This window comes from Triturus cristatus, chromosome 7, assembly GCF_964204655.1.
Source record: "Triturus cristatus chromosome 7, aTriCri1.1, whole genome shotgun sequence".
Lineage (NCBI taxonomy): Eukaryota > Metazoa > Chordata > Amphibia > Caudata > Salamandridae > Triturus > Triturus cristatus.
In genome coordinates, this window is record NC_140590.1 from 1,731,160,932 (window position 1) to 1,731,172,295 (window position 11,364).

At 44.7% G+C, this 11,364-nt stretch overlaps 1 pseudogene; it reads left to right on the top strand.

Annotated features, from left to right (window-relative positions):
- Nucleotides 1-881: 881 nt before the first annotated feature.
- Nucleotides 882-1,421, top strand: LOC146812920 (MARVEL domain-containing protein 1-like; annotated as a pseudogene).
- The last annotated feature ends 9,943 nt before the right edge of the window (nucleotides 1,422-11,364 follow it).

Genomic DNA, 11,364 nt, shown 5'->3' on the forward strand with positions numbered 1-11,364 from the left:
ATGTAGAATTTTGACCAGTGTACCCATGCAGTGTCAGTGACCTGGCCAACAAGGGCACGAAAAAGCTATAATTGGATGATAAATCCAAAGCTGTTCCGAACAGGTGCCCCCAAACTATGTCTGGCCCAGGGTGCCCAAAATCCTTAAGATGTCCCTGGCCATAATACTTAAATACTCTGTATTTTACATGTCTATGATGCTTAGTAGAGTCCTGGTTTCCGCGCCTTTTCAGAGTCTGTCCCCACGTTGTACATCCCACTGAAAGCAGTGCTAGCACCTTATATATCTGGTGGCTGGGATCCCCTCTGTCTGTGTGCCTTTATTAGGTCTTGCCTAGCGTTGCAGCGCATGCGTAGCTAACTCTGCGAGATCTATTGTCGTCGAGTTGATTTCGGAAGGGGACTTGAAGCCCCGCCCCTCTTTTCCATTTGCTTGCGTCATCATTTATGTTAAACGGTGGCGCGTGATTGGAAATCAGGCTTTTTTGTTACCGCCCTGTCCAATTTTAGGACAGCCCATCTGGACAGGCCGACGCCATCTTTGTTTTCCGTGATGTAGGTGGGTCCTAGCGTTGCAGCACATGCATCTGTCTGTTCGGAGGGAGTGTTCACTGGGGCCGCTCCCTTCTCACCGGAGGCTGCTGGGCATCTCTCTGCTCGGAGTTTGGCGCTAACATCAATCTCTTCTCTGCGGTGGCTGTTTGCAGAGACAACTCGCTCGTGTCCAGAATTGGTAGTCTTGGCGCACGCTCTCTTCTCGGAAACTTCTGGCTCGGACAGTACTCTTTCCTCAGGAGAACTTCGCTGGGCTGTCCCTCTCCTTAGACGGTCCTAAGTGGGCAGCGCTGTCTCTCGCAGGAGCCTGACTTCTCGCTGCCTGCTATGCCCCCTCCACCCTACTCACCCCCTCCAGCGCACCCACCCCCGCCTGCATACCCTCCCCCACAGGCGGCGCGGAGCTCCCTGCGGGCAAACCGGGCCTTCCTGCGGAGCTTCCTGGGGGTGTTGCAGCTGCAGTCCGGGGCCGCCCTCTGGCTCACCATCGCCTGCAAAAAGTACGAGGGCGCCATCCACTTCACCCTCTTCGTGGCCGTGCTCTTCTGGCTGCGGACCATTACCCTCTATTTGCTGACCCTCCTGGACAAGCAGGACCTGGTGCCCCTTCTGGGCGGCGAGCGCTAGCTGAGCACCAATGCCGCACACGACGCCCTGGCCACCTGCCTGCAGGCCGCCACCGCCGGCATCATAATCCACAAGACCCTGAGGCACGAGTACTGCAGTGTGGCGGCCTACAAGCACGACTGCCTCTACCACATCTACCTGGCCGCCTCCTTCATCGCCTAACTCTGCTGCGAGCTCTACCTGCTGTCAGCCGTTGCCTGCATCTGCAAGAAGTGCCAGGGCAACCAGGGCCTTATCTGAACCCCTGACCTCGGGCCAGCCGGGTGTGGACAGTGAGTGAGAAGACTTGGATACAGCACTATGGCAGATCGAACCACCTCCAGGCACTTCCATTCTGAACAAAATGGACTGTCCGATTCATTACACTATAGCATTGAATGCTGATGTTCTGTCCGTTTCTAAGCACTTCCAGGTTTAGGCAGATAAGGAGAAACAGCACGGGGGTGAAGCGGTTTGCCCAGGATCACATGTTTAAGTTAACATCTTTATGCTGAGATTAGAATTCATATCTCAGCCATTACACCACACCTCTTACTGAGGTGCACTACAGGAACAACAATTCTTTATATTTAAGATAAAAAGTGAGAAAATCATAACGTTGTGGTATCACATTGGAAAAATATGGATACTCATATAAACAAGCATTTGCAATGCAACAGCTAAATGACAATGCCTTTTATTTATGTGTTGTTTTTCAAAACGGCTAAATAAAAGGCATTCTCATTTACAATGCCAATACCTTTAACTCTCACAAATGCGCATGAGCATTCTTTAATTAAACTTACGAATTATAATATCAAACTTTCTCTAGGTCTCTAGGATGATACTTTGTTCTACACTTGCTTTTTCAAAAATCCCAGAATATAATGTGGCAGTCAGATTATTTACTAGTTGTTATGGATATTGAATCGCTTTACACTAGTATTAATCACTCAGATGGTTTAGCAGCGGTGAAATATTTCCTTTCAAAAAGGGATATTGGTATGCGTGATCATAATGCAATGCTTCTAATGATGATCGAACTCTGCCTGTATAATAACTTCTTTTTATTTGGCACAGAAGAATATCAGCAGTTGAGAGGCGTGGCTATGGGGGCATGTTTCTCCCCCAGCTACTCATGTTTACATGTAGGCTGGTGGGAGGAACATGTCCTAATGGCCAATTACCATACTGTATGGACCAGCAGTGTGATGTATTTCTGGCGCTATATTGCCGACATCTGTATGATTTGGAAGGGTGACAGACAGAGTGCGCAAGTCTTTGTTGATTCCATCAATATTAATGATCTGAATGTTAAATTCACTGCAACAATTGATGATGCCAAAGCCGAATTCCTTGACATGTCCCTGTATGTCAGTATGGGCAAATTACACACTAGATTACATCGGAAGGTTACCGCAGGGAATTCCATTCTACATGCGGATAGTGCCCACCCTCACCACACTCTTCAGAGTATTCCTTACGGCGAATTCTTGCGGATTCGCCGTATTTGTAGTGAGGAACAAGAATGCCAGACATGCCAATTAGAAGCCTTTGTTCGTTTCCTCGATCGAGGTTATTCAAGAGAAATCGTGAAATCAGCAGTTACTAAAGCTAATTTGCTACCTAGGGTTGATCTCCTAACTGTAAAAAAAGCTCAATTGTCATCCCCTTTCCAACTGAATCTTGAGACAGATGTAACCAATATTAGATTTGTTACCACTTACAGTCAGCAAGAAAAACAGATACGCAATATGATCTATACTCAGTGGCCTTTTGTACTAACCGACATGACACTTAAATCTATTTTGCCAGAATTTCCAGCAATCACTTTTAGCAGGGCTCCCTCTATGAGGGATGCCCTTGTTAAATCAAGTCCTGAAGTCAGTCCTAAAACAACTTGGTTGACTAAAAAAAGGCTTCTATAAGTGTAACTCATGTCGGGCATGCACTTTTGCAACTAATAGCACTGATTATACTACGGCATTTGACAACAAAAGAGTTCCTATTCAGGATTATCTAATTTGCCGTACAGAATATGCGATCTATAAATTACGCTGTACGTGTGGTCTTGAGTACATCGGAAGCACTAAGCTCCCTGTACATAAGCTTATCTTACAGCATGTTAGGACAATCGTCAATTCGGACCCCAACTATCCAGTGGCGAGGCATTTCAAAATGGTCCATAATAACAAACTTAAGGATCTTGAATATACTGTTTTAGGGGCTGTTCCTATTTTCGTGAGAGGAGGTAATCGTGAAAAAACTCTCCGTCAATTGGAGACTCACTTCATTTTGTCCCTAGACACTAAGATGCCTAATGGCCTTAATAACAGCGAAGATTTACATAATTTTCTTTAATCATGCTGTTTGAGTTTCTCTATTGATCTGTGCCCTGCTGTTTTCTGTTTTGGAATAGATGTAAATATGTCTTGATCATTTTAGTCTTTCATGATATGATGTAATATCTAATTGATGCTTTCCTGACATTTTTATTGTTTATTTTTCATTTTTGATTTCTGAATCAATTTTTTTTAAGTCTGTACAATTTTTGACATCTTTTTCTTGATATGATTTACTAAGTGTCTCTCTTGGCATATTTGTTCAGGCTTGAACAAACTTTGCCAACAGCCTCGCATAATTATTACTTCAATATGTTTTCTATTTATTTTTTTGCACATCGCACTATATCACTTTCGTGACTTCTTGGTATTCTATGCTTACTGATAGACCTGACAGTTCTTTTTTCAGTTTGTTCTGTTTGTTGTTGCTACTATGACCAATTTTTTGCACATGAGATAGAGTTTGTAATTTACCATCATTTTAACCTTGCGCTATTTTGCACTATTATAACATATTAATGCATACATTGTTATACAGAATTTAATTACAATATGTATTCCTTTCTTTGCTGCTATCTCCAAATTCTATCTGAGTTACTTGAGCACATATGATTGAGTCGATGTCTTGTATTGCCTATTTGCACACTGTTTTAGAATTTTGATACTACAATAGGAATTTTCCTTGATGTCACTATCATCCTATTTATGTGCTGGTGTCATATATTCTGTTCTAGTTGCTATTTGTCATTACTCACTGAGATAAGACCTATGTATTAGGGACTATTTACACTTGTAAATGATTCAGTAGCGGATATATAACCATTTTATTTTGCATTTGCATTTTTGCACTTGCACTTTATTTAATGTTTATTGCTGCTGTTCCACTGCCTAATTTTACTAATGGCACTTGCCTCGAGCTCAATTTTCTCGGTTGGTTTTTACTCGATTATGAGCATCCCCATTTTTGGGTGGGACATTCTGATTTATTGCTAGTTCTTTATATGCTGATTATTATTTGTAGAGCATGACTACTTGAATATGCACGATATCAGTATCGCTGCTCTTTGTAAACATCTGTGGTTTATGTTCAATGAGAAGGGATCTTATATCATGACAAAAATCATATTTACGACCATTAGTTTTATTTACTAATATGATTGTATACCATGCCGTTTTTGTATTCCTAAAATGAGGTTTTTAGCATATTTATTGTATTTAAATACTCTAATGTGTTTGCAACGAAATGATCTGACTTCTTATGATTTTAAACAGAATTTTGATTTCGATGTATATAATTATATATTTCTAGTACTGTCGGTAGTTTCATGGCAATTTACCACGTGTTCCGAAGTCTTTTGTCTAGTTCCATGCACATAGTAGTTATTGTTTAAAGGAATTAGTGCATGTGCTACAATTTACTCAACGTTGTCCCTTAGCGCGTCATGTGATCAAGCTCGCGGACGCGAGCGAAACGCGTCATGGCGGACACTATGTCCAACGAACATGCTGGATTTATTTTATGCCTAATAAACCTGTTCTTGCACTGAATCCGGATTCCTGTTGGTTCCTGATTGTTTGAGCGTATTGAAGAGGTCCTCGCCAGACTTTCCCCGCCTGTGCTTGCTAGTGGCGGGGCTGGATCAGTTTTCTGATATATATATATATATATATACATACATACATACATACATACATACATACATACACATCCACACATGGCACCACCAGTAAATGTTAAATCAGAAACAACTGTAGTTACTAACCCAGTTCACAGAGTGGACTGGGCTATGCACTTTCCTTTGCTAATAATTTCTCACTGCGGATGACGTAAGAACACATTAAGGCAGAAGCATCTTCCACTCTGCCAGGAACATGTGGCCTGCAGTCGATGCACAAGGGAGGGTTTAGACATTAGAAATGTAAGGGAGCCATGGTAGTGAATATCTTCTTAATCATATCTGACGGAAATACAAATGGATCAAACACTGTTTGCATAATGACTTCTTACTTTTTTAATAAGCAGTTCTTACATATAAGTGCGCAAATATCATTTTGTATCCTGCTTCTCAAAGCCTTTAGAACAGGGCAACCAACCGAAAATGATAAGATCACAGTATTTCGTCCTTCCCGGATTCACTCAAATGATTCCTGTTCTGCTTTTACTTTCCAAACGCTTGCAGTTGTGAGTACTTGACGGTGCACACCTTGCTTTGAAGCCGAATGCTGGCATTAGAGCATCACCACTTCAGGAAGTGGGCATAGTTTAGGTGTGTGGCCAAGGCAAAAGGAAATGACCCAGTACCAACACCACTTACATCTCTAGCAGTGGAAAGGGATATATTGTCAGAACTTACAACCTTAGCTTTCTTCTCAGTAATGCGAGAAAAATGTGATGTTCCACAACTGTTTGGATACCCCCTAAGATAGCTTTTGTGGTAGTACATCTAGTTAAAAAAAAAAAATCTATATTTCCATAGAAACTGGTCGAACGCATCCTATTTGATGGGATTTTTGAAAAAGCCAGTGTAGAACAAAGTATCACCCGAGAGAAGGTTTGATATTATAACTCGTAAGTTTAATGAAAGAATGCTCATGCGCAAAACGTTGTAAACAGCTTAAAAATGTGCATTTGGAAGATGCTCTCTTCCTTCTCTGTCCAAAGAGGTTCATTGTCAGGTGAACACTGCCTCGTGAACATGAAGGCTGCAGAGGGCCACGATTCACCTCACTGCTCACAGTAGAGGATGCCGCAGCCTTCTCCAACGAGGAGTTCATTAACTACTGGTAGCTTTCCAGCTCCCCGTGACCAGCTCTACTGTATGCAGCTCAGACTATTTATTTAGGAGTTTTATATAGCGCTGGCTGGACCCGGGGGTATCAGAGCGCTTTACAGCATATACAATTATGAGCGAATAGACGGTACAGGTAATAGGTAGAGCAAGAGGGAAACGCGCAGGGTGGGGAACAGGTACATAAGCAAAGGGGAGTGGGATGCAATATAAACCAGACGACTACTACATTTAGAAGCTTTGGCTTGGTTGAATGTGAATCCCGAAATAGAAAAGTGTGTTTTTGAGTCATAACTTTGAGTATTTTAAAAGCTCATAATGTGCTCATTTAGATCTGGTATTTGCCTGATGAATAACACAGCACTGGAGACTACTTATTCATATTATGACCTTGGTGTCAGTGGCATTGCCCCTATGGCTAGTATGTATACCCCACGTCCCTTGCTCCAGCACTGAGACAGCGCAGCCTTACAGGGCAGCAGCGGGTGGGGAAGGTCACAATTCTGAAAAGGTAGCTTCTCGTAACACAGTCCCTGGGGGTTCATGCAGCGGCTGTGGGAGGACTGCTGTCTGCTACCCCAAGTGACAGCCGTGTCACTGACACTGAAAAAGCTTCCGCCACGCACAGATTCTGCTTGGCAAATGATCACTGGTATCTTCACCCTCAATGCCTAGCACTGGAACCCACGAGCAAAGACATGGTTTATTCTCTTTGCAAGTCACAAAGAGGGCAATCTGCCTCATTTGCTCCCCCAGTCCAATGCAACCTGCAAAGGTTTGCACCGCCTGCCCTGTGATAACCTATGCAATGCACATTTCAAAGAGCGCAATCTGCCTCATTTGCTCCCCCAGTCCAATGCAACCTGCAAAGGTTTGCACCGCCTGCCCTGTGATAACCTATGCAATGCACATTTCAAAGAGCGCAATCTGCCTCATTTGCTCCCCCAGTCCAATGCAACCTGCAAAGGTTTGCACCGTCTGCACTGTGGTAACCTATGCAATGCACATTTCAAAGAGGGCAATCTGCCTCATTTGCTCCCCCAGTCCAATGCAACCTGCAAAGGTTTGCAGCGCCTGCGCTGTGATAACCTATGCCATGCACATTTCAAAGAGCGCAATCTGCCTCATTTGCTCCCCCAGTCCAATGCAACCTGCAAAGGTTTGCACCGCCTGCACTGTGGTAACCTATGCAATGCACATTTCAAAGAGCGCAATCTGCCTCATTTGCTCCCCCAGTCCAATGCAACCTGCAAAGGTTTGCACCGCCTGCACTGTGATAACCTATGCAATGCACATTTCAAAGAGCACAATCTGCCTCATTTGCTCCCCCAGTCCAATGCAACCTGCAAAGGTTTGCACCGTCTGCGCTGTGGTAACCTATGCCATGCACATGTGTCCACGTATAACTACTACAAAATGAGTACTTTATAGTAGTCAAACGTGCTGCCAGGGACTTAGCAGGCACAAGCCTCCTCCTATTTCTGAGAAACGCATTCTCTATGGTAAAAGGCATCATACTTAGCAGCATTCTATTAAAAAGCATGCGACTATAACACCTCCTGCATGGGACAAAAGTGCTCTGAAGGAAATCATTTTTTTTTTAAAATGTCCAGAAACCACTGGTGTCAAAAAGGCCCCAAAAACAAAGCATTAGTCAATTTTGTTTGAACAATTATATGAGGGATTCCTTCTCCGAGGAACAGAAAGCAGAAATGCCAAAACTAAATTCGGCTACACCCCAGGAGGGATGTTCTGAACAACTGGGAGTGCACGAGGATTATGAAACAAAAACGACATGTAGAAAACCACACAAGAGGATCTTAGATGGGGTAAACGGACATCACTGCTAAACAAAGCTTCTTGGGCCTCGGATGAGTAGTGCTTATTCTGCTCGTGGGTGGTTGCATGTGGTGGGCATGGCGCTCTTTTTTGGATCTAGACTGGAACTTACTTTTTATCACCAGACTTTGACCCCGAGCAAGAGAGAGAAAGACAGAATAGACGAGATCAGAGGACGGTGACAAATGGATAAAGAATGGATGGAGAGCGAGAGAGAGAGAAAGAATGGATGGAGAGAGAGCGAGCGAGAGAGAGAGAAAGAATGGATGGATGGATGGAGAGAGAGAGAGAGAGAGAGAGAGAGAGGGAGCGAGAGAGAGAGAAAGAATGGATGGATGGAGAGAGAGAGAGAGAGAGAGAGAGAGAGAGAGAGAGAGAGAGAAAGAATGGATGGAGAGAGAGAGAGAGAGAGAGAGAGAGAGAGAGAGAGAGAGAGAGAGAGAGAGAGAGAGAGAGAAAGAATGGATGGATGGAGAGAGAGAGAGAGAGAGAGAGAAAGAATGGATGAGAGAGAGAGAGAGAGAGAATGGATGGAGAGAGAGAGAGAGAGAGAGAGAGAAAGAATGGATGGATGGAGAGAGAGAGAGAGAGAGAGAGAGAGAGAGAGAAAGAATGGATGAGAGAGAGAGAGGGAGAGAGAGAATGGATGGAGAGAGAGAGAGAGAGAGAGAGAGAGAGAGAGAGAAAGAATGGATGGATGGAGAGAGAGAGAGAGAGAGAGAGAGAGAGAGAGAGAGAAAGAATGGATGGATGGAGAGAGAGAGAGAGAGAGAGAGAGAGAGAGAGAGAGAGAGAAAGAATGGATGAGAGAGAGAGAGAGAGAGAGAGAATGGATGGAGAGAGAGAGAGAGAGAGAGAGAGAGAGAGAGAGAGAGAGAGAGAGAGAAAGAATGGATGAGAGAGAGAGAGAGAGAGAATGGATGGAGAGAGAGAGAGAGAGAGAGAGAGAGAGAGAATGGATGGAGAGAGAGAGAGAGAGAGAGAGAGAGAGAAAGAATGGATGGATGGAGAGAGAGAGAGAGAGAGTGAGAGTGTGTGTGTGTGCGCACACACACACACACTGGAGGAAGAAAGAGGCATGAAGTGAGATCAATACAAGTCAGCCTCAGTAGTTGATGTCTTTGGTGACCCCGGTATCCTGCCGCAGTGCTAGTGAGCTCCCAAGAAGAGCTTTATGGCATTATACTTATTATTTTTTCACAAATGAAGAAATGATGCTAAAGACGAGGAAGGGTCAGTAGTCATTAGCGTTCGTTTGTGTTTTTATTTAGTATTCGCTTTACGTAGGCCGGTGCACAGAAGAGAACAATACTGTATGTATGGAGGTCCTAAGTACATACAGCAAATATCGTTAAAAGTCCTAAGTGTATAGTTCCCTAAAAGGTTATAGTATCAACCGAGTGGAGCTCTCGTGTGGGGCATTGTAAGTGAAAAAGGAAGAGATGCTTTGTAATGTGGCACTGAAGGAGCAAGTGTGCTTTTCCTCACACTGTCCAGAGTGTCCTGCTGAAAGAGAAGTTCAGTTCTGCACAAGAGAAACGGGAAGGGAGAGGGGCTGCTGACACTGACTGTGAACTGTGAGCCCTTTTATCTTCATGCACACTTCCCTGGTAGCGGTTCTTGCAATGAGTCACAGCACTCACAAAGGAGTGACTGGAACTCCGGAAATAGGAAAGGATGAGGGTTTCTTGTGATGAAAACCTCCTTGACTATTACCCAGAAAGAACAGCAGTTCTGACAAGTGTGTCCGAAGGCGGGCTTTGAAGGAATATCCCATTCTAACAAAACTAGCTCGAAGATCACATGGCAGGTGTGGCCCACAAGCCAAAAAAATAAATAAGTAAAGAAATCCACAGATATATGGCAACCTATAACTAACCACGCCACAATGAGAGAACGACAACACACCATGCCAAACATATGGCATCCAGCTTCACTCCATCCTCATTGGTTGTACCACCAGTAGGTGCCTCCCATGAAAAGTGGCTTTGGGCGTTATTGGTGTACCACCAGTAGGTGCCTCCCATGAAAAGTGGCTTCGGGCGTTATCGGTGTACCACCAGTAGGTGCCTCCCATGAAAAGTGTTACAACAAACAAATGATGGACGGAATGCTGACAATGCAGACATTCTCCCCCAGTCAAGAGATCTGGGTTAAATCCATTGTTCTTTTGCCCACTACACCACCCCAGTTTAGACATGGCCATATGCAAATCAGTCTTGACCCTGTGCCTCATGGGAACAGTCCAGCCCGAACTGCCAAGCCATGTCTTCCCTGGACCGGAATCAAGCATCCTAGGACCGGTTTCTGGCTATCAGCCGTCATCAGCCAGAATAGCTTGACTCCAGTGGCGTAGTGAGCACGGGTCCCACGTCTGGGAATACCCATCCCACTTAGGGCGAAAAGCGTTACAACAAACAAATGATGGACGGAATGCTGAGAATGCAGACATTCTCCCCCAGTCAAGAGATCTGGGTTAAATCCATCGTTCTTTTGCCCACTACACCACCCCAGTTTAGACATGGCCATATGCAAATCAGTCTTGACCCTGTGCCTCATGGGAACAGTCCAGCCCGAACTGCCAAGCCATGTCTTCACTGGACCGGAATCAAGCATCCTAGGACCGGTTTCTGGCTATCAGCCGTCATCAGCCAGAATAGCTTGACTCCAGTGGCGTAGTGAGCACGGGTCCCACGTCTGGGAATACCCATCCCACTTAGGGCGAAAAGCGTTACAACAAACAAATGATGGTCGGAATGCTGACAATGCAGACATTCTCCCCCAGTCAAGAGATCTGGGTTAAATCCATCGTTCTTTTGCCCACTACACCACCCCAGTTTAGACATGGCCATATGCAAATCAGTCTTGACCCTGTGCCTCATGGGAACAGTCCAGCCCGAACTGCCAAGCCATGTCTTCCCTGGACCAGAATCAAGCATCCTAGGACCGGTTTCTGGCTATCAGCCGTCATCAGCCAGAATAGCTTGACTCCAGTGGCGTAGTGAGCACGGGTCCCACGTCTGGGAATACCCATCCCACTTAGGGCGAAAAGCGTTACAACAAACAAATGATGGACGGAATGCTGAGAATGCAGACATTCTCCCCCAGTCAAGAGATCTGGGTTAAATCCATCGTTCTTTTGCCCACTACACCACCCCAGTTTAGACATGGCCATATGCAAATCAGTCTTGACCCTGTGCCTCATGGGAACAGTCCAGCCCGAACTGCCAAGCC